At 41.6% G+C, this 26,973-nt stretch overlaps 1 protein-coding gene across 1 annotated transcript in view; it reads left to right on the plus strand.

Annotated features, from left to right (window-relative positions):
- The first annotated feature begins 24,988 nt into the window (after positions 1-24,988).
- The window catches only part of LIFR (LIF receptor subunit alpha), a 140,991-nt gene continuing 139,006 nt past the window's right edge, over positions 24,989-26,973 (plus strand). Inside the window, exon 1 of the mRNA XM_089496393.1 lies at positions 24,989-25,029. The gene's annotated coding sequence lies outside the window, so the exon portion shown is untranslated. The remainder of the gene's footprint in view (positions 25,030-26,973) is intronic.

Raw genomic sequence — 26,973 nt, forward strand, 5'->3', positions numbered from 1 at the left:
AAAAATATGCAGGAATTTTAACTGCCCACTTGATATTATAAATAAACTGGCAATGAAAAAGACCACTAGAGATTGCCTTGTTGGTGCCACTGTGTCTGTGCACATAATAGGAAACCAGTATAATGAGGCAGAAGATGGTTGTGGAAAGTAAGGGAAGACTTCATCCCTAGGTGTTGGAACTATAGTTTATAATTTCTACCGTGGCATGATGGCCTTTTTTAAAAAAAATGAAATAGTCAATACAATGACAGGCTGAGTTCCCAGAGCACTGTTCACTTATGGATGGCTGCAGCATGTCATCATATTCCTTCTTCTTAAATGTAACTTCCCAAGCTTTGCATCTTGCAGAGTAAGAGGCTTCTTTGTGATTATAGATTAATATCTCATTTAAAGTTCTTCCAGGCTGGTCTAAAGAAGCACGAGTTTCCACATTATAGTCCTCTTGGTTTTGCCAGGCTTTGTTGATTGTTATTGCCGCTGCATCCATTTATTCCATACTTTTAGGGGGCTGTTTTATTGTGATTTATTTGGTTTTGCTTTCAGGTCAAAGTATTTTTTTTAAACGGAGTATAATTGGTTGAGGTGGTCCTAAAGATCGAAGGGCAAACTTTTCTCTCCTCTCTGATATTTTTCTTTAAAAATTTAGAGTCAAAATATTACAGTGCAAAAGTGCTATTTCACAGATGCACTACAGCACTCTAATTCTGAAAGAAGAAAGAAGGAAGGAAGGAAAGAAAGAAAGAAAGAAAGAAAGAAAGAAGACAAAAAGCAGGGGGTACGGACCTCACTAGGTTATATCCTGGGGGGGGGGGGTGATACCAGTGCTCCCCAAACATCTATTTTTTTGGCAGAAAAAGGCTGTAGCATTCACCTGCTCCCCTTTAAAATGCTGAAATAATGGTGTGAGTGGGTGAGGCTCAGTGGGAGGAGAAAGGAGACACCTCAGAGTGTTTTTTAAAGAAAATTTTAAAAAATAATTTAAAAAATTAATTTTAATTTTAAATTCTTATTGAATTTTCACTTTAATTACATGAAACTATTGTAATATAAAGATATATAGTATTTTTAATTTTGCTAGTTGCTTGTCATGACTATTACCGTTACCTTCAATGATATACAGGAATTATGATTTATGAGTAACAGTACAAAAACATTACTAACGACTCTGAATGGCATAGTATGTGAGGAGGTTAGAATTGCTTACTCTTGGGTAAGCCGGCTAGGGCTTCTTGGTGTTCAACAATATCTGGAAAGCCACACAATTCCTACCTTTGGTCTTAGTTTATTGCAGCTGATGCTGGGTGCTGGTGAGCATGGCCAGGGTTTGAGAGAGCTTGGGATCCACTGGAATGTAGGCCGCTCTCTACATGGCTACACATCACATCCAAAACATCATTTTCCTTTCTTTCTAATGTCAGTCAACATCAATCCAGGAGGAATGAGCTGTGCCAGAAATTTCTGCAGTGTTTGAGAGGGGCCAGAAGATGATCTAATGTTGACTCCACACCAATTTCCCCCCCAAAATGTACTATTGATTAAGCCAAATTGCCTGAGAGGGACGCTGCCGCGGACAAATAAGGACAGCATTTCTTGAGGAAAAGGCCACAACTTTATTATCATAACACAAGCCAGAGCAAACAAGCAGTGTAGGGTTGGCTCCAATGCACGAGGTCTGGATCTGTCATCTATCAGCCCAGTGCTGAGTGGATGAACCAAGGTGCTTGGTCACAGCCAAGCTTCCGGATGGCAAGGGATTATCAGTTATCGCTCACGCTCCAGTTATTGCTCAAGCGCTTGATCGCATCTCCGCCAATGCGCAACATCGCATAACTATCCCTTGTCAACAGGGGACGCTGTGCTGGTGATGCCCCTGCAATGGCAACACCACATCGCTCACAGCATCCCCGTGTCCGGATGGACTCCCAATCCAGTGCTACGCAGCCCTGGAAACCACGCCCACCAGATCCAAGACCTATGCAATCACCACACAAAGTTGTGACAATAACCCAAAATCCACATAGGGAGGGTGGGTGGGTGAGCAGACTAGCAATGGCACCTGTTCTGGCGCCTCGTGGGCCTTTTGTAGGCCCGCCAGCCAATGGGAGGCCGGAGAAGGGGCAGCAGGGCCCGCCTCTCGGCCTCCCTCCAATCACAGGCGGTGCCAGGTGATGGCGCCGCCCAAAGATCGGGCACTTCCGCCCTCAGGGCCTGCTGGGACCTGTAGTCCCAGCGGTGCGGGCGGAATTCCCGCCGCCCCTCCTCCCTCCAGAGCCAATCACGGCTCAAGTGACCCTGCGCTGGGGCTTCTGGGGCTGCTCGAGCCGGGAGGGGCCCATTGTCCACCACGAGGCATCCCCCAGTGGCAACCGGGCCGGCCCGCCGAGGCGGGCAGCCTCAATTAACAACATTCAAATAAAGCACTGCCTCGTAATACAAATGAGAATTGACATGAAGTACAAATCAGACCTGAAATTCCAACATAGGGTTTAATCTTTCATTCAGAGCTTTATCGCATGGGGGTTAAACCACTCCCCAGCGCGTTCTAACGGGGGCGAGCGGGGGCGTGCACGAAATGCGATGGGCACAGGATGGGGCCCAAAACGCGACTTTATCGCACAGGGGGACGCCGCTGCCACCGCCGCGCGTTCCCATCGCGTCCCAATTCGGTTCCAGAGGGCGCCATTTCTGGGAACTGTTTCAAAGCGTCCCCAGAAATGGCGCCCTCTGGAACGGAATTGGGGCGTGATGGGAATGTGCGGTGGTGGCAGCGGCGTCCCCCTGTGCGATAAAGTCGCGTTTTGGGCCCCATCCGGTGCCCATCGCGTTCCGTGCGCGCCCCCGCTTGCCCCCATTAGAACGCGCTGGGGAGCGGTTTAACCCCCATGCGATAAAGCTCTCAGTGTGCATATTTCCTTTCAAGAAACCAAACTGGTAGTAGAAACAGGGTAAATAACTCTGGATGCTCTTGTAAGGTTAAAAAAACAGAAAGGAAAAAAACCTTGCATTTACTGTCTCAGGAAATCCATATTAGGATAGGAAAGGATATAGAAACAAGAGGTTAACATAAACCTGGCTACCAGAGCCCCTAAAAGCTGGCTCTGTGTGTGAGTGTAAGCTAGCATATATTGTTGGGGTTGAAGCCTCATGGATGCTCTTTCCCAGGCAAAGAAAAAACAAAGAGACTAATTCCTTGAGAGAAGCGGGAGGTGAAGTCTGCAGGTAAGAAGGAAGCAAAAGACTAGACTTAAGACAGATACAGGACAGTGAAAGAAAAGGGCAGACATTATCTAGACTCCCCTCTCTCAATAATCACTTTATACAAGGCATTATTTAATTGTAGTGTAATTCACTTTTTGCTTCATTAAATAAAAACTGGGAGAGTTTAACTATTCTAAAGCCATCAGGTCCTGCCTGAGCTTGAATGCTAACCAAGGTCAGCCCTGGTTAGTACTTGGATGGTAGACAGCCAATGAATACCTGGTGTTGTGTAGGCTATATTTCAGAGAAAGGAACTGATAATGCCACCTCTGAGTATTCCTTGCCTAAGAAACCTCTGTGAAATTCATGGGGTCACCATAAATTGTCAAGTGGCTTGAAAGCACATATATACACAAATAAAAATGAGATGCAGTAGAGGGCAGGATTTAGCCCTTTTTCCAAGCTTCATATTCTTGATCTCGGTTATATAATCTTTATGTGATGATATCATCTTTGCATTGGCTAGGAAGACTGTGTAGTCAGGTGAATTGGAGCCGCTAAAGAGAACTGCTAAGTTGTCAGCTGCATTGAGTGTACACAGTTGTAATGTTCACTTTCTTTGACTGCCATCCAAGCTCAGGCCTGAGGCTTTCCAAGGAGCTACTTTGAAACCAGCTTGGCCTCTATTTACTGAGCTACTTCTTGAAAAGGCCATTGGCACTACAAATTAAGTATACACAGGAGGTGCTAGTACAATCTTCCCTGAACTGAGGCCCTCCAGATGTGTTGCTTACAACTCCCATTATACACACACTGCTGTGTGAGTATATTGATTTATCTGAAATCTTTTTTTTTCTTTTTGCACCCCTGATTATTTATTTATGTACAGGTATGTCTCAATTAATGAAGTAGATGTGTTCCCAGGCATTACTTCTTTAAAAGAAAATCTGGTAGCAAAGACAGTGGTTAAATGCTGGTACTGCAGCCACAACGTTGTGAGTTCGAACCCACAGGGCTCCAGGTTGACTCAGCTTTCCATCCTTCCATAGGTCAGTAAATTGAGTGCCCAGCTTGTTGGGGCAATTGCCTAACACATTGCAAGCCACTTAGAGAGTGCTTACTTCACTATGAAGTGGTATAGATATGTAAAGTGCTCTTGCTCTTGCTAACATGGAAGGAACAAGGATAGGTTCCTGCATCACAAAAAAGAACTGTTCAACATTTTTCACCATACTTTTTATTCAAAACTAACATTATGCATGGGTGAAATGAAACAACCAGGACAGGTTTCCTCCAAAGAGATCAGTGTGGTGAACAGAGTTCTCCTCCACAATTTTGTCCTAACAACAACCTGCCAAGGTGGGTTAGGATGAGAGAGAGTGACTGAATCAATTGAGATTTATAACTCGGCGGGAATTAGAACTTGGATCTCCCAAGTCCCAGTCCAGCACTTTCACTGTTACATCAAATTGGTTCAGGCTTGTGACTAATAAAGTAACATTTTCATTTGCCATGAACTGAATCTGCTGTTTTCCAGATGTTGAGGCATTTGACATTGGTGAAAATTCAAGATCTTCAAAAACAGAAAAACAGCAGCAGAATCCAATGCATGTTACTCTGAAATAAGATCCACCGGGTGGTTTAGTCCCAGGGTCCATCGACACTGTAAAAATAATGCAGTTTGATACTACTTTAAGTGCTGTAGTTCCATCCTATGGAATACTGTGATTTGCAGTTTTACAAGGGCTTTAGCCTTCTCTGCCAAAGAGTGCAGATGCCCACAAGACTACAAATCCCAGGATTCTGTAGGATGCAGCCATGGCAGTTAAAATGATATCAAGCTATATTATTTCTACAGTGTAGATGCACCCCCCACCAATTGAGTGATGTGTGGGAACTAGTACAAATTACTGGGGTCTGACAGTCTGGCAGGCCTGACTATATTGCGTGCGTGTGTGTGTGTGTTTTACTTTCTCAGTAGTATCATTATTTTTGTTTGGTTTTGACATCCATTGTAAAATCTCAAAGAATGATACAGAAAAGCTGTGTTACAGTATACAGAAGGTTTCAGCCAGTCTCCCATTACTGAAAGAGAGAGCAGGTCTGGGGTCCAAGAGAGGGAAAGGAAGCTGCGGGTGAACAAAGAGACACAGTAGATCTAGATAGTAGAAGGAAGGGAATGAGAGAGGCAGGTGGGTAGGAGGGTGACTTCAGAAGGAGCCATGGGTAAAATATAAAACCTCTAAGAAGACAGTGGTGGTTGGAAAGAGACTCACAAGGTGATCAGCCCACTGTAGCTTCAGCTATCCAGAAAAGGAGCATTTGCAGCAGTACCTCAAGCCCTATGCCCTGGGCAAGCAGCTCTTCCAATTATTTGCAAACTCTGAGATCGTTTCCCAGATCCCTTCTGGCTGAGTACTGAGCATTATGAATAGCTTCCAACATTTCACAGATGACAACCAGGACACATGTATTAAAAAGTATTAATGAGGAAGAACACAGGATAAGGAGTGTCTGTCACAGTGTGCTTTTGCTTGAGCCTACTGGGAAGGGCATGATTCCCCCCCTGCTCTGCCCCTTCCATTGAGTTAATTGAGCACAGACTACTCTTCCTCTCTGAACATAATTTGCAGCAATTGAAGTAAGATGAAGACAAAAAGGGGAAAGTGGAAGGAGGAGAAAGAAATAGGGACACTTTAAAAGCAGCTGAAAAAGTGGGACTACAAAGGATTAACTAGGACTATCCTTTTCAAATTGGGACAGTTAGAAGGTATGCAGCATGCAATATGGGAAGGGGACTGTCTCTTGATAGGGATCAAAGAGTGAAGTCTGGAAAATGGCCAGTGGTGGATGGTGCTGTTTGGGGTGGCAGTGACTGTATGTCCCCGCCAGTGCACAGACTCTGAAAGACTCAAGGAACCTGAAGGGAACATGCAAACTTCCGGGGCCTGAAATTTCAGCAGGGTCCGAAAGTGCACTAGGCAGCCATGGGGATAGAATTCAGAGACATAGCCATGTTAGTCTGCAAAGGGACCTTGCAGCACCTTTGACACTAATTGTGAAAAAGAAATTGTAACATAAGCTTTCATAGACTTGTAGTCTGTACAGACCGGCATTTTGTGCTGGCCTGGGGGCAGAGTCGGGGCGCAGAGTCTTAATGATGCATGCCTGACTCCCCCCCCCCCGGGTGCCCTGATGCCGCATGCCACTCTAGACAGCACATGGCATTATTACATACTTCCGTCACTGTGTCCAAATGATGCAGTGCCAAAGGGGTGCCATGCACCTGTGTCATTATGGCTATGGTGCTCTTTAGAGGGTACAAAAGGGAGCTGCTTTTTGCGGCTCCTTTCTGCACCCTCCAGAGGCTGGATGGCATGAGGATGCCATGGCCCAGATCTGGCTGAGGAAGGAGCGGCTGCATGCCGTCCCTTAGGAGCTGTTTGTATAGCCCCTTGGCCTACTTCCTCAGAAGTATGGAGTGAACTGATGCCCAGAAACAACCTTTATAGACTTTATGAATACCCATGGAAATGCAAAATATGTGGGTATAGTGAGTCCACATGGCCATGTTGAGCTATGGGTGAGTGCAAATAAGATTCCAGCCTCTGTGTTAAAGCACTGGGTTGCTTCCTGATATACTTTAGGAAGTTTGCCTCTTCCATTATAACCAATTGATATGAAGAACAGAGAGCATTAATATGCACTAAGCTGTAGAAGATAACTCTGCCATTCTCTTTCTTCTCATTAGCAATCAGAGTGATAAGAAACACAATGCCCAGGTTCTAATGACAAGCTGTACCAGATGAAAGTGCTCAGTACTCCGGGTGCACTGTAATTGGATCAATGAAAGCACACAGCCTCGGGCACAAATAAATACACAGAGCCGCACGGGAACTGGTTCTGCAGCTGGCAAAGTGAGCAGCTGGCAGGAAAAGAATGGCATAGTGGGTGAAGGTGCCCACAGGGCTTCAGGATCACATGTGACTCATCATCCCACCCAGTTTATCTCAGTATTTAGCTTCCTCAGTTCTGAATTCTGCAGCTGTATGGGGCACAGCTCTGTGTGTTCCTGCAATCCCCCGTCTACCTATAAAATACAATCTAAATTCTGGTCTATACCAACAAACTCCAAATTCTGTGATCAGATTAAGTAAACATTGCTTTACATGAAGTACCATTCTGCTTTGAACACTGAGCAAGGCACCACTCTTTTTGCCATATAAACTGAAATGATAGTGCTCCCAATTCAGGATGGGAACACAGTAGCATGGAGGGAAGCTCAAACCCTGAATATGGATGAGGGCCACTGTGCTCAGTCTAGGTCAGAATAAAACAGAAAGTTATAGCTATTACTACTATGATCAGGTGGACCTGACTCCATTTGTTAGCCCCAGCTGGATGATAGCCATTGAATCAATTGGAGCTTGATAAATAAACACTAAGTTGTAGATAAATCAACACTAAGTCCCAGTGGTTTAAGTGATCTGCTCTAGTCATGACTAACAGTTGGGATGGAACCGTAATATTTAGAGTGCTATGTCAAAATCAAGCAAATCTACCTGGTTTCTCCTATTTTGCATAGGCTGTTCTGCTTGTTTAGCTCTTGTTGAGTGCCTTCAAGTCATTTCTGAACACTTCTCTGATCCCCTGTGGTGTCCACCAGCTGTTCAAAGGAGACACTGCAGAAAAATTGTGAGTCCTGAGGGGACTGTAGTTGAGTCAGAGGTTGGAAGAGAATAGCAGCCTCTGCAGCAGCAACAGCAGCAACAAGAACAACAACAAGACATACGCAAGCATAAGGTGAACTTACACCAGTCCTGTAATAACAGGATGGTTGTAAAATGTGGTTGAATGTGTGGACAAATGCAAAAGATTATTTCTTCCCCATATGGAAATATACATATACTCCAAAATGTGTTTACAATTAGTTATATAATTTGTTTATTGGTTGTTGTTTTTTAGTAAAATATTTATTATTGTTGTAGTTGCTGTGTGCCTTCAAGTCATTTCTGACTTATGATCCTAAGGCAAACCTATCATTGGGTTTTCTTGGCAGAATTTGTTCAGAAGAGGTTTGCCATTGCCTTCCCATGAGGCTGACAGAGTGTGATAGAACCCAAGGCTGAGAAAGCCCAGGGTCACTTTGTAGTTTCCATGGCTGAGCAGTGATTTGAACCCTGGTCTCCCAATATCCTAGTCCAACACTCATTCCATTACACCACACTGCATCTCGTTTTCTTAATACCTTGTAGGTTTTGTTCTGACTACCAACTAACTCGTCACAGAGAGTGACAAGGAAGGATTAAAGACACTAAAGTAGTAAAGTAGTAGAAATCTTTATCAGAATCAATGTGTGAATGTTCACTTTGAAAAAAGAAAGAAAGAAAGAATGTGGGCCTTCTTATATTTCAACCTTTATAAGAACAGCAATAGCTTCACAGCTTTGGACCAGCAATGATTTACAGTACTTGCATAATGATTGCCATCAATAAAGTCAAGCCAAAATGTAACAATTAATAAAATAAATTGCACCTCAGGGCTTAGAAAAACAATGCAACACATCTTGTACTCAACTGTATCAGTATTACTTAGTAGTCCATGCCCTATGGAGGCCTCTGGAGAAACCTTACTAGATAATCAAGCAATCTGGACACGGATAAAGATTTGCCCATACTGAGAATTCTATTCCTGCTTGTAAATCTGCGACAGAAAATATCACAAGCTGGAGATGTGTCATGTATGAGAAGTTCAATCATTTCAGACTGTCAGCGTATGTTAATGCCAGACAGTAATGCGGTTGTGTCACTCTAGTATTCAGTCTTGTGAAGGGCTCCTCATGCAACGATAATGTGCACAGTATCACCTATTTCAAAATGTAGCAAACCAGTCCTGCAGTGTTTGGGACTTCTTCCTGCTCATTTTCCTGAGCCCTAGCCTGATGTCAGCAATGCTGTCATGTCAGAAACCTAATCATGTTTCCGTTTGTTTTCCTGTTTTACTTTTACACCCAGAATGAATTGATAATCTCATTAGAGCTAATCCTGTTTACTCTAGTTGTATAACCACCTTGCTATGACCCAGTTACTCCCTGCTCTTGTTCTTTACACCATGTTCTTTCTTATCATCTAAGAACTCTGCAGAGGAAGCACTCATTCTGTTCAGTAGCTCTTGGTTTTCTGTCTTTACCAAGTTCTTTCTATCCTGTCTTATTATGGTTAATTTGTTAATCTCTCATTGGCCACCAATCACATTTGTTGAGATAAATTTACATACTGTCCCCAACGCTTGAAAACTGAGGAAAGATTATAGTACTGATGATGTTTTTGCAGAGATGCTCCTTCAAGTGTAAGCACAGGATTTTCCTCACTGCTGTATCTTGCATTTGCCATGCTTTGCTTTGTTACTGGTCACTGGGAGGAAAATACAGGCTTAATTTGCAAGTCTGATTGTTGATGTATATATCTCTGAGGAAGCCCCATTGTGGGAGAGGAAAAGCTTGATAATAAAGAAAATAATCTCCTCAGAATCTGATTCAACACTTTGTCCACTACCAAAAATCATACAATATCCCCTCCATCTTTCTGCAAAGAAAGAAATACTGCCACAAAACTGGAGAAGGGGGATATGCATCCAGCATTCATTTCTCCATCTCTTTCCAGCACATGCACATGTTCACACACAGAGAGATATGCACAAATAGATTATTCAGCCACCCAAAAATATGACAGTGCTTCTGTCCTCTCATGTCCACCTCCTTCTCCCATGCCTTATCACCAGGACATAAATACACTAAATCAGCTTTCAGAAACACAGAACCCTCCAAGTGTGTGGGATGACAACTCCCACCATCCTCATCCAGAATGCACATTTACCCTTATCTTTTAGTACATATATGAATAATGAATAAGATCTGCATCATTTCAGAAGCAGACAACTTATTAAAACTTCATGTCCTCATCTAGATTTCAAATCTGGTTCCAATATATGTTCAATTTTACATATTTCACATGACCTTCTGGCCAAACTAGATGTGATGCTGCATTCTGCAATGTTTCCCATGATGGGCTGTTATTGCTGCGACTGCTTCAGTTTTAATGAAAAGTTGTTTATGAGAGGCTTCAATAGGGAGTGCAAGCAGGCAGGGAAGAAGCCAGTTGTGGGGCAGTGAATCCACTATAGATATTAACAGGAGACTTAAAAGAGCTATCTAAGCTTCTGAACGCTATCTGAAAGTCAGTTGAACACACTGGATAGCTCCTTTAAAGTTCAGCCACAAACACAGAATGGATTCATTGCCGCACTAAAATCAAAATCACTAATCATCTCTGGAAGGAGTTGTTTAGTCCCTTCCCCTTCAGTCATTCTTCAGCAGTGTCCACTGAACTGGTTTCTCACCTGTGGACAAAAGATATAGGATGTCTGTATCCCTTCAGACATGGGGAGAGAAGTAGCAGAGGGAAGACAAATGCCAAGAAAGGAAAAGGTTAAATATATACTCTTTCTCCCATTCCCAGCTCTTTTGCCTCTTGATTGTAAACTTGCAATGCTGCTTTTCATTAAAATTCAATAAAAATGATAGGCAAAAGAAAGACATAGTGTCTGACTGAGTCTGGCTCCTAGCCACTTTTTCGCATATGATCTGAGAAAAAACATGCAAGAGGCTCAGCTTTTGGCCATTCCTTCCAGTGTGACCAGCCGCTCTTTTCTGCTGCCGAAGAACATCACAGCAGCCAAACTGCGCGGCATCCCTCTAGAGTAAAAAGAACCTGCTAAAAGCAGGTTCTTTTTATGGTGCCATCCGGACGCCATGACTGCAACTGTCATGCATCCATGATGTAAGCGCAGTGCAGCGACGTGTGGACACAGTGCAGCGCAGTCATGGTGACACCCACACGTACTAGGGTTCAGTTACTGCACACTCCCAAACCCTAGTATCAGCGGTGGCATGCCACTTTTGGCCCATGTGTACCAAGCCTCAGTTTCATCCTTGAACTAGGAGTTGTAGTCCAAAAGCAGTAACATTCTCAAGCTCTGATGACAAATATTCCTTTGCTTTGTCTTGAAGTGATAGCAAAAGGATAAAGGTCTACCAGAGCTCCTGATGTTGCTACCACCATAGAAGAGGCGGATTAAGAATTTCCTTCCTGGCATACATGGCACTTATTCAGTTAGCTTTTCCCACCTGTAACTTTTTACAGGCCACTTCACTTATGCCAGGGATTGGACAGCAACTCTCATCATCCTTCACCTTTAGATATGCTGGCTAGGGCTGATGTGAGTTGCATTCTGAAAGCATCTGAAGGCCACACATATGCCTCACTTCTAGCCTATATATTGCCATAGAAAAGATATATTCAACACCAAAACAGAATAAAAGAGGACACAGATTTGCATGGCCTAAATCTATATTTACCTATATTTATAAGCACATCTAGTAAGAATTACTGTGCTGGACTCTCCTTCACTGGAGCTTTTTAAGCAGAACCTGGGTGACCTCATCAGAATGGTTTAGCTGCAGATTCCTGTACTGGCAGAAACTGGACAAGAAAGCCCTTATGGTCTTTTTCAACTCTATGCTTAGATAATTTCCCATAGTGAGAAGGAGTTTGTCCAGACAATCTGTGTAGCTGCTCAGTCTGCTAGGGCCCTGGATGCAAACCGGGGGTGAGTGAATCTAGATTTCCATTTGCTATAAAAAGCAGAAGCCCTTGCTGATTGATTTGTCAGTGGCTTGACAACATTTCATATACCTTTTTCTGGAACCTCAGATATAAACTCCTCCATCTATCTTATATGGGCCCTTATAAATAAAGATGTAGCTGCTGGATGCTTTTGCTGCCAAAGCTGAAGCTTCCTGAGATTTCCTTTAAAATCCTTCTACCTTTTTGTTATTTGGGGCTTAAAAAATGTCATGCCCATCTTTAAGAAAAACAGTTCCTGATACTTATATTGTCACAAATATATCTGTTAAAGGCACTTTTAATAGGTGTAAATGTTATAAGATAAAGATTAGAAGATGAAGATGGGCAAATTCCAGGCCCCTGCTCTCCATTCTCCATTCTCATAATTCTTTATCTTAGAAAGCAGTTTTCCAAAATACAGGGCACTCTAAAATAGAGCTCTGTCTTCTCACAGCCCTTCTAACAGAGATTGTAAATTAGGACACAGAATCACTATGCTTTTGGCTGAAATCAAAATATTAACTCTGTTAAAATGAATTTCCAGAAAGATGCAAATGGTAAATGAATAAGTTAAATTAACTAAGGAGGCGGAAGACACTGGAAGCCCTTGAATGAATGGGTGTCTATACACAAGTTGCATTTTTCTAGGTTTCATTTGTGAGGTGCGGATTTGATAAATCCATTAAGAGAAACTTGATGCAGGGGATTTCTCAAATCACACGTGGAGGGTTTGCAACTCAGATCCGGCAGTCACTCCTGTTCTAGCAATGTGAAACGTCATGCTTTTTCACACCAGATCCAGAGTCACTCCTGTCTAGCAATGCGAATTAAGGTTAAAATGTGATGCTTTCCCACACCTGGTTGCCTTTCTGTTCCCCTTCTGAACTGAGGGGGAAGTGAAGTCAGTTCTATTCCAAGCAAGTCACGTGATGCAGATTCAAGCAAAGCAGAGTGAATGCACATTGTATTACCACACCGGAGGGTTCAACTATTCGACTTGGCACCCTGGCACATGCTCAGTGGGGCTCTGGATGCTGTCCTCCTTCCCTGCCCCCTCCTTAGCTGTCATACTTCATCGGGGTGAAGAAGCAGTCAGGGAATGATGGGATAGGTGGCAGGTTGGCAGAGACGGTGAGATGGGGATGCAGGAGCAGTCGGGGAATGATGGGATGGGTGGCAGGGGGTCACTGGGGCCAGGATTAGGATGCAGGAGAAGGCAGGGGATGATGGGGTAGGTCACAGGGGGTCGCTGGGGCCAGGATCGGGATGCAGAAGAAGGCAGGGGATGATGGGATAGGTCCCTGGGGGTCACTGGGGCCAGGACTAGGATGCAGGAGAAGGCAGGGGATGATGGGATAGGTTGCTGGGGGCCACTGGGGCCAGGATTGTCATGCAGGAGAAGGCAGGGGATGATGGGATAAGTGGCAGGGGTGCAGAGGGCAGGGACGTAGCTAGGATTTTAGGAAGGGGGGCTCCAGACTAAGTGCTACCATTATAATGGGGCTTGGGTGTGGCAGTGCAGCAGCACACACCATTCATTTTTCTAATGGAAGGGGGGGGGTCTGGACCCCAAGACCCCCCCCCCCTTTGGCTACGTCCTTGCAGAGGGGGTGAGATGGGGTGAAGGAGAAGGAGGGGAATGACGGAGCAGGACACAGGTGGCCAAGGGGGGTGACACTGGAGTGGTTTTCCACACCAAACCAATTTGAAGTGAAATCGAAGTGAGCTTGAATGCGAATTCTGTGAATTCACTTTTTTTCTGAATTCATCAAAATGAGGGGTCACTTTGGAATCACTGCGGAAGCGCCACGGAAGGAGCGCCCATAGAAAGGAATCTCGTCTGATAACACTTTCACGTTATGATGTGAATTCGCATCGTTGGAAAAGCAGTCACGTCAGAACTGACCTGCAAAAGCTCTAAAAATCTCCACATGATAAACCTCATAGACTAATTTTAAAGCTCAGCTCTATGGAGAAAGGCTGTGCTTAGAGATGCACTTAATGTAAGTCTAAGGAAGCCTGCAGCCATCCAGCTCTTCTTGGACTGTGACTGGGCTTGCTAGCGAGGGCCAATGGGAATTGCAGTCGAAGCACAGCTGGGACTCTGCATGATATTCACTCTTGGTCTGGGTGGTTTCAAAGTGTTTCATCATGCTCTAAAATGGTACGTTTACCTTTGCCCTGTAGCTTGATTCCTTTTGCATGAAGCACAGCAATGGGCAGACAGGAGTGTCAGGCAAACATGAGTTGCCTATGTTCTGCAAGATATTTTTTTTACACAGTACACTAGAGCTTCTTGTAAGAACACACTCTGAGCAGGTGTCATTTGCTTCAGTAAACAAACATGGAAACCACAAGAAAAAAGGTGGCCATTAGTTCAGGTTATCAGGTAGACAAGAGGTCTGATTCATCCCAAAGGCGCATATTAGATTTCTCCCTTAGTATAAAACATGTCTTTGTTTGTTGATACTGCAGTTGTATTGATTTAGTTAACAATAGTCTATCTTAAGCATTTATGAGAACTAAAATGGCCATAACAGTGTCCTGCTCTTACAATGGATCTGATTGCACAGATACAACTCAAATTCATTCAGCAAAATCTTGTGTGTGTGTCTGTGTGTGCATGTTTCTATTCATGTACCCCAGAATGTGCTTCTCGTCCACTCACATTTAATTTTTAGAGATCCAAGAGAAAGAACTTTATCGCACACCATTTTTTGCCTGTTATGGGAACTGGAAGGGGACTCTCATGTGCATGCACAACCAGCCAAAAATGGATTTTATCGCACGCCAAAGCATCCTCCAAAAGGCCTCATTCTATCCCCCAGCACCAAGCAGTCCCCGTTCAGTGCTGACGAGCACCATTTTTCTTGGTCGGAAAACTTCCGACCAGAACATTTAGCGCTCTTCATTTCATAAATACTAGAAATTTTCTTTAAAAAAAGCGGGGGGGGGGGGGTGGGGGGGTGGGAAGAAATCATAGAATCGTAGAGGTGGAAGAGACCACAAAAGCCACCTAGTCCAATCCCCTGCTATGTCAAAGGACTCCTGACAGATGGCCATCTAGCTTCTGCTTATAAATTTCCAGAGAAGACAGCATATTCCACTGTAACAGCACCTAACATCAGGAAGTTCTTGCTAATGTTGAGGTGGTATCTCATTTCATATAGTTTGAATCCATTGCTCCTAGCCTCTGGAGCAGCAGAAAACAAGCTGGTTCCATCCTCATTATGATGTCCCTTCCAATATTTAAACATGACTATCGTGTCACCTCTTAACCTTCTCTTCCTTATCTTAAATGTACTCAGCTCCCTAAACTGCTCAGAATAAGGCATGGTTTCCATGGTTTCATAGTTCTTACGATGTTGAATTATGAATGAACCTTATACTCCATTCGATACTGCATTATGACACTTGTATAGTACAGCCATAATAATAATAATAATAATAATAATAATAATTTATTTGTATCCCACCTCTCCCTTTTTGAGGATCGAGGCGGGTAACAGCAAAGTTCAAATACAAATTATATAATCAATAATAAAAACAGTTTCCCCAATCCTCCTGCCCTCCCACCTTCACATATAAATCATAATAATAAAACCATACGATAAACAATAACATTATTTAAAACAGTCAGCATTAGACAATTTAAATTCAGTACCAACAATTAGAGTCTTCAGTCTCAGTATGATGACCCCTAATATTATGGGCATAGAAAAGTCTCATAATTCAACTTTGTACTTTATCTGGACAAGTCTCTTGTGTTGCAGCCATAAGTTTAATTTACAAAAGCTCACCTTGCCAGAGACAACCTTGTCTACTCTTAAACCAGAGTACCTGGGTTTGCACCTATCACTCAAGCTCCAAGAAATCTTCTTGGGGTACATTCTGTTATCTAGAGTTGCACCTTGTTGATACCATGGTTCCACAAGAAATTCCTGGAATTTTTCTATATCCAGTCTAACGAAAAGATGTGAGAAGAAACACAGTAAGATTTTCCCCTGGTTGGTTGTATTCCAAGTAACCTGCCAAAGATCAGACTTAGAAAAGCTACTTTTTTGGATTATAATTCCCAGAAACCTCCAGTCAATATGGCATCTGGCCTGTTTCTGAAAAGTGCTGGACATTTGAAAAAGTAAACAAGATCAGCTGAAAACTTCACAATAGTCCATACTATCGGGAGAGTGGATTAAGCAACGAGGTACTTCAAATACATTGGCTTGGATTCTATGATATGTTAAGATAAGGATGTCCATGGAAGAATTTATTTATTTATTTATTTATTTATTTATTTATTTATTTATTTATTTGTATCCCACTCTTTTCCCAGGACTGGGACTCTCTCATCTCTGAAGAAAGCACTTTACAGGTGCTTGCACCCCATCCTATATTGTTCAGATTAGGCCTCTGACACACACACACACACCTATACACACACACCTTTCCAAGAAGTTTTCTGGGAATGCAGATGACTACAGTTACTTTGTAAAATATGAGGTAACTTTTCTGTAGCAAGAAGCAAGAGAATTGCTTGGGGTGGCAAAAAAGCTAGTCACAGGATACCATGGAGTTTTAAATATATTTATTTTTACTATCTTTTTTGGCCAAAGATAGTGTGATGGAAAGCAGATTTCCCAACTGCACAAATCCTCTGTCAGATTCCTCAAATGCTAAAAAGAAAGGCTTAATGCAAAGTGTACTTTACTCCTTGCTGATAGCCTAGATCCATATTTGTTTCTCCATAGGACTCAATGCTTCTTACCTGCTATGCAGCAATGATTCATTTATGAAGCTGTCTTATAGTAACAATGTTATTTATTGAATGTTGGTTCCTCGTCAGACTTCTGTGCCAAACTGGTATCTATCAAACAGGGGTTGTGTTTTTTTTTCATTTCTAGTTTCACAATAATCTTTGAATAATTATCTACAAAGGCTTTTGTATACTTATGGTATTAGATATGTCCATTCCAAGCCCCTATTTCCAGTGTATAATGTGTCTCATCCTCTCTTACATTTCCAACTGCAATTCTTTCAGTTTTCTAACCTATTTTCTAACCTCACTTTTTCCCCCAACTGCACATTTTTTGTCCAACCATACACAGACTGATGCATGAAAAATGGCTAAAAAGAAAACAAAACAATCATTCTTGCTTGTGATTGTGTGCAATCTATTATATGATTTATCAATGTAGGAGGAAAAAATGGCAGTTAGTGCCTTTGTGAGATCAAAAATATGGATAATCTGCCAGGCTGGAATCTTTGTTAGCTTTCCGCACATTTTAATTTAGTGACACCAATATCCAACAGGGCTGGTAGTCCCAATGTCAGTTAGACAATGAATTCTCTCCAGGTTTTAGTTTGAATTTTAAAACAGCTATCCAAAGTGTTCTGCTGAAACAGGTTCAGTGCCTTTGATGGCTTCAGAGCAATTTCATAGCCTCAGTGACATGAGAGTCACCAGCCACCACAGCCAATATTGCCAAAGGCATCTAGTTAGGGAATCACATAGTACTAGCTGAACAGTTTGATAGTATATGGTAAGTTTCAGAGAGAATTATAGAGTCTTAGAGTTGGAACATCTAGTTCACCCCCTGCTATGCAAGAATACACAATTAAAATGGTCTTGAGAAAGAGATCTATCTAACCTCTGTTTAAAGACCTCCAAAGGAGAATCCACCACCTTCCAAGACAGTCCACTCCACTGTTGAACCACTCTTACAGTAAAGAGGTTCTTCCTCATGCTTAGGTAGAATATCTTTTCTTGCAGTTTGACTCCATTGGTTGATGTTTTGGTGCACCAGAATGATGCAGCAGAAAACAAGCTTGCTCCATGCTCTGGGCACCAGAAGTGACATCTGCAAATTTAATAAATGTGCCTTCTATTCCATCATCTATAAAGTATGTGAGGGAGGGTTATGAACAAATCAAGGTCAAAGAAAGAGAAGTTATCTTTTTAATTGTTTGGCTAGTTAATGGGTCATTGAAATGTAAAGTCTGTGACCTGTTCTAGAAGTTGAGCCAAAACTATACTACATGAATTCAGCTAGCCCAATGAAGACAGAGAGCCATCTGTTGTTTATTCCAGCACTGAGCTGTAACCAAGCAATGTAAACTGCCAACTTAAAAATTGCATTTCTGGAATTTAAAAACATTATAGGATGAATCACTAGTCCTAAATGTAGAATCAAAGGTGACCACGATGTTTGTGTAGTCTACCCAGCAATATGAACACTGCTACTCAAACCTTTAATTTGTTAGCCTTCCAGTATGACTTATCCATTCAGCATTAACTCCTCTGGGACTTTTCTACCCCTAAAAAGGATAAATGCAGTGTGCATATGGCACTGTGTAATTTAATTTCTTAGTGTTTTGCTTTGTCCTGTCTTAAGTTCATGGCTGTTAACATGAGCTTGTGCTTAAGCTTATGCAGTTGATACAGTCATGTATTACTCTTCTGTATAGTGTTGCCTAGATTTTCCTTCTCTCCTCTCCAGTTGCTGTTTCCCTTTTGTTGACTTAGATTGTTAAATTCCTTAGGCTAGGGATCTGTCTTCTATGGTGGAAAATGCCAAACTGCTTACAGATGCCACATTGACCACAATGCAAGCTGAAATATGTGTGGCCAAGCAACATCAGAGTGTGGTCAAATGGTAAAAGTTATTAATGGGGAGGAACACACAGGCTAGGAGAGGCTACAGCAATCTGCAGTTCAGCAGTGGGCAATTTCTTACTCCCAAAATTTGCCAGAAATCCTCCCAAACCCAGAAATGATAAACACAAGCAAACCCAGAACTGGTTGGAACGACATTACCCCTTATTTAAAAGGAGAATCACTGTCCCTGGGAATTACCAGGAGTAGCAATTCTCTTTTATTTTTATTTTCTCTTTCCCTACCATGTTGGGGACTGCAAAAACAGCTGTGGAGCACCTATGATCCATGGGCCACATGATTTTATCCCTGCTGTACACTCCAATCTGAGAGTAAGCAGATATGTATAGAAACAAAGGGATCAGAAACATGACATGTTCACTGTTTATGCAAAACTGCTTTAATTCTCAAGGTAAGTATTTAGGATTAAAGCTGAAAATCCAGTTGACTTTTGAAAAGCTGTCTTCAGAATGCCTTTCTTAGGGAGACTTTGCCTAGTCCCAACTGTAATGTCATTTTGGTTTCACGTGACCAGTTTGTTTGTCCACCTGGGCATTTTGGATGTTGTTTTAAAAGGTTTCTGTTAAAGTTTTTGTTTTTTTAATTTTTAAAATTGCATTTACAGTGGTCCCTTGGCTTACACGGGGGATCCGTTTCGGACACCTCCACTCACGTAAGCTGAATAATGCATAAGCTCAAGTCCCATTTGATTGAATGGGGCTCATGCTCGCGGTGTAGGAGAGTGTGTGTTTTGTGGGCATGCACACTATTCATTCTCCCGTTGCACGGCTTCTGCTTAAGCAGGAAGCCACGTATGGGGTGCCCTCCTATAGCTCAGGCGTACTGTATATTGTAAAGGTAAAGGTAAAAGTAGTCTCTTGATATGAATGTCTAATCATAACTGACTGTAGGGGGTGGTGCTCACTTCTGTTACTCAGCCAAAGAGCCAACATTGTCTGAAGACTACTATGGTGGCCATGTGGCCAGCATCTCAGTGTTGCCAACAAGTCTCGAAGATATTCCCTGGAATGTTTTACCAAAATCCCCAGAATTCCCCAATATTTACTGGAATATTCAGTCAAAATCCCCATATTTTGGTAGAAAAAAGAAATTAACGAAATTCCCCGGATTCCAGGGAATTCTCCAGAAATTGGCAACGCTGCCATCATGACTGCACTGGCTGCTATTACCTTCCCATCAAAGTGATTTATCTATTGATCTACTCACACTTTTCCATGCTTTCGAACTCCTAGGTTGGCAGAAGCTGGGACTAATGACAGGAGCTCACCCCATCATGCAGCACTCAGGCCTCGAACTGCCAATCTTCTGATCTTCTGATTGTCAGAATTGGCATCTTAACCACTAATTCCCATTATATTATATTATATTATATTATATTATATTATATTATATATCATTCTCCCTAATTCTTTCAAAATTTATTAAGCTTGTTGTTATTAAAATATGTTTCTACTACTGTTGTTTTCTGTTTTATTGTTAATTGTTTTGGTTTTAAATGGGAGTTAGGAAAGCTGCATCTTTCCAGATGCTGTGGAACTCCTGCTCACGGCTTGGCTAGCCATTGGCTGTACTGGTTGGGCCTGAAACAAGGATACCAGCAACATTTAGAAGGATGTAGATTGCCCTTCTGTTGAAATGATTGCTTGGTGACCTCATCAGCTGATCTGGGAGCTCTTTGGGATTGAAGAGTGGGAAAGAAATACATTTTTAAAAGTAAAAATAGGGCCTTAAAGTGTTACTTCTGTCCAGAGTAGACCCATACAGTTAATGGGATTTATATGAATATTGGCATGCCACTCAACAGTTGAGAGTCACAGTATCAGGGGAAAGGCAGGTTATAAATGAAGATGATGGGGGAGACAGAGGAAGAGGAGGGAATTATTTAAGGGCTAAGTGCAAAATTCTATTGTCCTGGAGTCAACTTCAACTCATGGCAGCCCTGCAGATGTGATGTCTCCAAGCCTCCCTATTCTTCGCTGCTCTGCTTAGGTCCTGCAGATTCAGCCTATGGCCTCTTTGATTGAGTCTAGCCATTTGGTGTGTGTTTTTCCTCTCTTTCTACTGTCCTCCCTCTTCCCCAGCATTACTGTCTTTTCTAATGAGTTATGCCTTCTCCTGATGTGGCCAAAGTATGACAGCGTCAATTTGATCATCCTGACCTCCAGGGAGAATTCAGGCTTGATCTGTTCTTGAACTCATTTGTTTGTCTTTTCAGCAGTCCACAGTATCCTTAGCACTCTTCTCCAGCATAGACATATGTAACCTATGTTGAAAGTTGTAGAGGGAGAGGATGAATCAGGACAAAAAGAAAGGATAATACTAATTCAATGAAATAACAAAAAGAGTTAGGGTATAAACATGAAATATATGAGCATATGTTTGTATGTGTGTGTAAAATATTATTACAATAATGTTATTCAAATTGAAACTATGCAGGCCACACTATAAATAGTAATATAGGAGAAAGTCCATAGGACATAAATCATTTGTTGAAAGAAAAAAAGATGGCCCAAGGTGTCATCCAATTCTTCACTTAAACAAAAGCCTAGCAGTCTTCATTGTAAATCTTGTGAGGCTATGCAGAGTGATGGAGAAGAAGCCTTGTTATTTTGTATAAATCTATACTCTGGTATTGTCTATTATTTGTAAGAAATGTTGAAAAACACAAGATTCTGGGGTTTGTAGTTTGATGAGGTACTCAACCTCTCTGACTAAGAACTCTAAATACCCTTTCCTAAATGACAAATCCCAGGATTCTATAGGAAGTTGTCATGGTGGTTAAAGTCCAAATATAGTCTTATATTATGTACAATGGACCCTCCACATTTGCTGGGGTGGGGGTGCAGGACCCCTGTGAAAGTGGGAAAACCTGCAAATGTTAAAAAAAAAACCCTATATTTTTATCTGAGAAAATCTCTAGGAATCTCTGGTCCTCCAGTGTAACTCTGTGGTCAACATCTGCCAGAGACTGACCATAGAATTGTGCTGGAGAACCTACAAATGCCCAGAGAAGTCTTCTCTTGAAGAATCACTAGGTCCTCTTGTGCAGCATTTGGTGAAAGTTGACTGCAGAGTCACGTTGGAGGACCTAAAGATTCCTAGAGAACATACTACTCAATTCCATGTATAATCAAATCTGCAAAAGTCAAAGCCACAAATGTGGAGGGCTAACTGGAGTGTGGTTTCCATCCCTCCCCCTCCCATGCCAGGTATCACTTAGGATAAGGCAGTGTTTCCTAAACTTTGCCCTCCTGATTTTTTGGCTTTCATCTCCCAGGATTCCTGACTGTTGGCCAAGCTAGCTGGGACCTCTGGGAGTTGAAGTCCAAAAACCTGGAGGACCAAAGTTTGGGAAAGACAGCTATAATTATTTCTGCAATGGATAGTTACCAGAACAACTGTAAAACTCTTTCTCAAGGCAGAGGAAGGCATGAAACTAGCCTTATAATGACAACCAACAAAAGGAAGTGGAGCTGGAAGCGATCTGGAACAGTGGAAATTCCCCTTCCAGACTTTTGGGGCTTTCTGGGATCAGAGGAATAGCTATTTGGATTGGCAGCCAAGTAGGAAAATGGGTCGTATTATTCCATGTTGGATACCCCTCTTTTGTGAATGTCAGCAATCCTGGGAAATGCCCGAGGGAGTTTCCAGTGTCGACTATTAAGCACTTCTGTTTAAAGATCTAAAAAATATTTGCTTGTATCACGTAAATAAAGGAATAAAGAAATATCAAAGCAGCTCAAACTGAAGCAGTCAAAGTAGGATATTTTCACTTATAAAAGACACTTATTGTACACACATCTCCATCAGGCTTCCTGTCTACCAGTACATAATTTTAAGGATAACCTTTCCTCTAATAACTCTTTATACTTTATACATTCATACCATGGCAGACAACAGAGATAAAAAGGACCAGTTTGTTGACTGAACTCTATGGGCCTTCTTTTTAAAGAAACTGTTCTATAGATTGCAGCCATGACCCAAGTGATACGAAGAATATTTAAATCCTTATTGATTTAGAGGGAGAAGAATTAAGCATATATTTGAACTGGTTCTCTGAAATTCAGTGTGATTGAAAAAGTACTTTACTTCGCTGGATTCTACCTTTCATCTTTAACAAGTGATAATACTGTGGGTTTTTTTTTTTAAATAAAGGTTTCAAAAATTCTAAGTCTGGGTTCAGAGTCAGTGAATTATATATTAGATGTTTAACACACCTAAAATCCCATAGGCAACTGGCTGGGCACAGCAGGAAAAACATGCTGGACTAAAGATTTCCTGCATGGCAGGGGATTGGATTGGATGGCCTTTGTGGTCTCTTCCAACTCTACGATTCTATGATTCTATAAACAGGCTCTTATTATATTCTTCTGCTTTTCTCTCTTTTCTAGGTAAGTCTGCACAGATTCGAATATACACAGTTGCAAGTTAGATACAAAGATGTGTGGGATGTTGTGGCACCAAGCCAACACTGCCATTAGAAGAAGAGTTGAACAAGACATTTAAGTCCCTTCTTAAAACCACACATGAAGCATCAAGAAAATGAAGCAGTAGGTCTGCCTGTTCAAACTGGAGCTATGGATTCAAACAGAGAAGTACCGTAGTTGCCTTGATAGTGACAAAGAAATTACACCAACCTGGGCAAACTTTTTGGGGTGAATTTTGAGGGCTGCGACTTCCATTTGTGGTTTGTGAATGAGTGGCTGCAGTATCGGCATTTATGCAAGCTCCACAAGGGCTCTTCTCCTCCTACTTTCTCCCTTTATCCTCAGCCCCCTTCAATGGCTACAATGTGAGTTCAATGTCCAAATGTAGTTTGTATTCAATTAAATCAGCAGGGAGAGTAGACAAGAGGAGGCACAATCTTGTCCTTTCCTGTAGATTCAGGCCAATGCAAAGTGCAACCTCTACTAGTTTGTTATTCCTCATTAATAACTTTTACCAACTTGACCACACTCTGATGTTGCTGGGGAACATTTGTCTTAGTTTTCATCTGTGAAATGTTGGAGGGTAAGCATGAATTTCAGTATGCATTAAGCATCTGTACACATATAAATAAACTTTTGGGCCTGGTTTTGGAGTGAAGGCAACTTTGATATGTTGAGCTTGCATCTGCTTCGCCTTTAGGACTGAGTAGCTGTGACCTCCATTAAAATAAATCATTACTGAGAGAACTAGCTTCACATGATAATTGTTGTTGGTATTATTAGCTCAAACCTTTGTTAGCAGTTGTTAGTTCTTGGGTTTGTCTAATAACTTGATTTTCATCTTTCTTGGAATGTATAGCAACTAAATAACTAAATGTAGAAGATGGCCAACCCAAATAGAACATTGCATGCAGTGATAAAGATGAACATGTATTGCTGGAAAGTGTTCACACAGAGTTGTAATACTAAATGTTCAAGCGTAGGCTTAACCAGGGACCGTTTTCAATAACATGGCTTGTTAATAAGCAAAAAATGTGCTTATTTAATGAAGAACTTGTTCTATCTTATCTAGAGATGGTCCTACAGTAATATTAAGTAAGACTAAAGCCTTAGGTTATCACCTGCATATTTAGTAGTTGTGCAAGTTAAAAATTACACAGAGAAAATCTTGAATGCTTCTAATTATTAACACAGTTTCAAGCACATAACTACCTTATCTCTTTAAATCAGATGTTGTAATTTAATTGTGAAAGACCACAGGCAGTATATTGGCAGTGTGGATATCATCTTAATTCTGTTGACACATAGCAGTTTTCCAAAGATGTCAATGAAAATTATTGTCCATGAACATTTAGGTGTGAGATTTGCTATGGGCCTACAATCATGGACATTTCAGTAGAGTTTTTAAAGTGCATTGAGCCTAGGAAGAACCTGTTCTCCCATTTCAAGAACTAGTTATAGAGAGGACTAGTTGGGTCTCTGATATGCAATGTAAAAAGTTCCTCTGTCATTTATTTATTTATTTTAAAAACTTAAAATCCAAACAGTTGAGTTTTAAGGCCAATGTGGGCAACTGCGTGGATCTGGGGACCATTTTTGACACTTTCAGATTCCTGCCAAAAAATTTGTGTAGTTTATTCCCCCCCCCCCCGAAAGTGACTAGAAATTTACTTGTGTTTAAAAATACAACAACATAAAAAACACCAATTCATTAAAATAAGCCCATATACCTTGTTGTAACGAAGCCTCCAGAAGTATGATTATCTTTATTTTTGAAACAAGAATAACAACATTATTTTTCTGGTGGTCACAGGAGCCCTAGGTGATTATTCAGAGCTTGCAAAACAAAGAAAGAAACAAAACAAAACAAAACAAACAGAGGCTGACTGTTTACCAGCTCTGCTTCAGGGAAATGCGAGCAATAAATATATATCAGAATGAGTAAGTGCGGCAAATACTCAGGGGATAGAAATGGAAAATAAAGATCCACCCCAAGAGGAATCCACACTGGAGTCAAAGCAGAAAGAGATGTCCGTCTGGCTCTCAGGTATTGTGCTGGTAGACAAATGTGTAATGTGTAAGGCTGTAAAGAAGATTAACAATTTTTTTATCCTCAATGACAAAGAGTGTCATGATACATTGAGATACCCTGTCAAAACAAAACCCAACACCAATAATCAAATAGTGCACAGGTATACTCACACACTCTCTCACATACACATACAAAATTATGTAAATAATGTGGATTTTTGTGCAATTTTTTGAGGGGACCTAAAGACAAAAAAGCCATAAAAGAAATAAGTGGACATGTACATGTAACAGACATGTGTTTGTTACATGCAGTGCTTTGGTGGCACTGCAAATAACAAACACAGAATTCTTTTCCAGGTCAGAAAGGTTTCTGAATGCCTGCATGAAGGCTATTTTACTCAGTTTAGGTAACCGTGGCCCAAATTCAACTGCTAGTCTCAACTAAGGTGCTACCATTTAATCAATGTGAATAGGGTAAGTCAAAGCTATCCCATCAGGCCTCCCTTAAAGGAATTCCGCCCTCCCAGAAGGCATCCAACTCCATCCTGGCCTCAGAGGGGGAGAGAGGGTAGGCCAATGCCATCAGGCCTATCCTTAAGATACAGATCCCTCCATCTGTCCATCTGCCATGGTCCAGGACTCAGAGGGAGAGAAGAATGCTGGACCTGATCCCCTTCCCCTCAACCATTCCCTTCTCTTTCTGTGTCATGTCTTCTTAGATTGTAAGCATGAAGGCAGGGAACCGTCTAATTAAATGATTTTATGTACAGTGCTGTGTAAATTTACAGCGCTATATAAATAAAGCTTAATAATAATAATAATAATAATTCTAAATGTGACTAATAATTCAATTTGGGCTCATGGGAATCACTACTTGACCAAGCCTAATACTGGCACTGCTTCTTGACATGTTCAGGGTAGTTTATAGTATTAAATAAGTACTAACAGCCTTAAAAAAGATGGTTACTTTAATCAGACATCCTGGTAAATATGAATTACACTGTCTCTCAATGCCATTTTAAAAAAAGTTGACTTCTTGGATTTCAGCAATAACTGAACAGAGGAGCAAAAGTAATTTGTGTAGGATTTGGGCAAAGATTATGATAATATATTGTGCCTGGCATCCTCTTAGTAACATATGCAGATGTAAGTCCATCTTACACCTGCATAGGCATTTTGTTGTTTCACTGGCTGGTATTCTCTTCCTCCCTCTGCAGGACTCATGTTGCAGTGCGATAGCCTCTATAGATATTTTGCTGCTTGTGGAGAGAAGCATCATGTTCTCACAGCCATGTGCAAACCAGTGGCATCTGCTGAGACCTCCATATAACCCCAACAGCTCTTGGCAGAATATGTTCTCCATCTGTGTCTGGCTATAAGGATACAGCCAGATGCTTCTCCAATCCCCACTCTCCTCCAGCAATGGAATGGCCATGGGGGGCTCCTATCACAATGAAACAATGATTTTTGGAGGTAGTGAGATAGGAGCCCTATCAGAGTTTTGCATGCAGAATTCTTGCCTATGCTTGAACATATAGGATCTCAGACCATGTAAAAGACAAAGCAAAGGATGGGGGGGGGGATCTCACATAATAATGGCATCTTTTCAGCACCACCGCTCTCTCCACTTTTCATTTTAATTCGATAACTCTTGCTTTCCTAACTTTCTATTGAGTAGAAAAGTTGAGCTGAAATAAATGACTTCATATTTCTTAAAGAGTATTCTGCTGATCTGGTAAATAATAAGAAATGCAAAAGGATCCATTAATATCAGAGCTAATGACTACCTATGTGTGTATGTGCTTTCAAGTTGCCTGTTAACCCCATGAATTTCTTTGCCAAGGAATACTCAGATGTGTTTTTGCCAGTCCCTTCCTCTGAAATAGAGCCTACAGCCCATGATATTTGTTGGTCATCAATCCAAGTACTAACCAGGGTGACCATGCTTAGTTTCCAAGAT

The sequence above is a fragment of the Sceloporus occidentalis genome, unplaced genomic scaffold (genome assembly GCF_023333645.1).
Source record: "Sceloporus occidentalis isolate IW3139 unplaced genomic scaffold, rSceOcc1.0.p SCAF_1, whole genome shotgun sequence".
Lineage (NCBI taxonomy): Eukaryota > Metazoa > Chordata > Lepidosauria > Squamata > Phrynosomatidae > Sceloporus > Sceloporus occidentalis.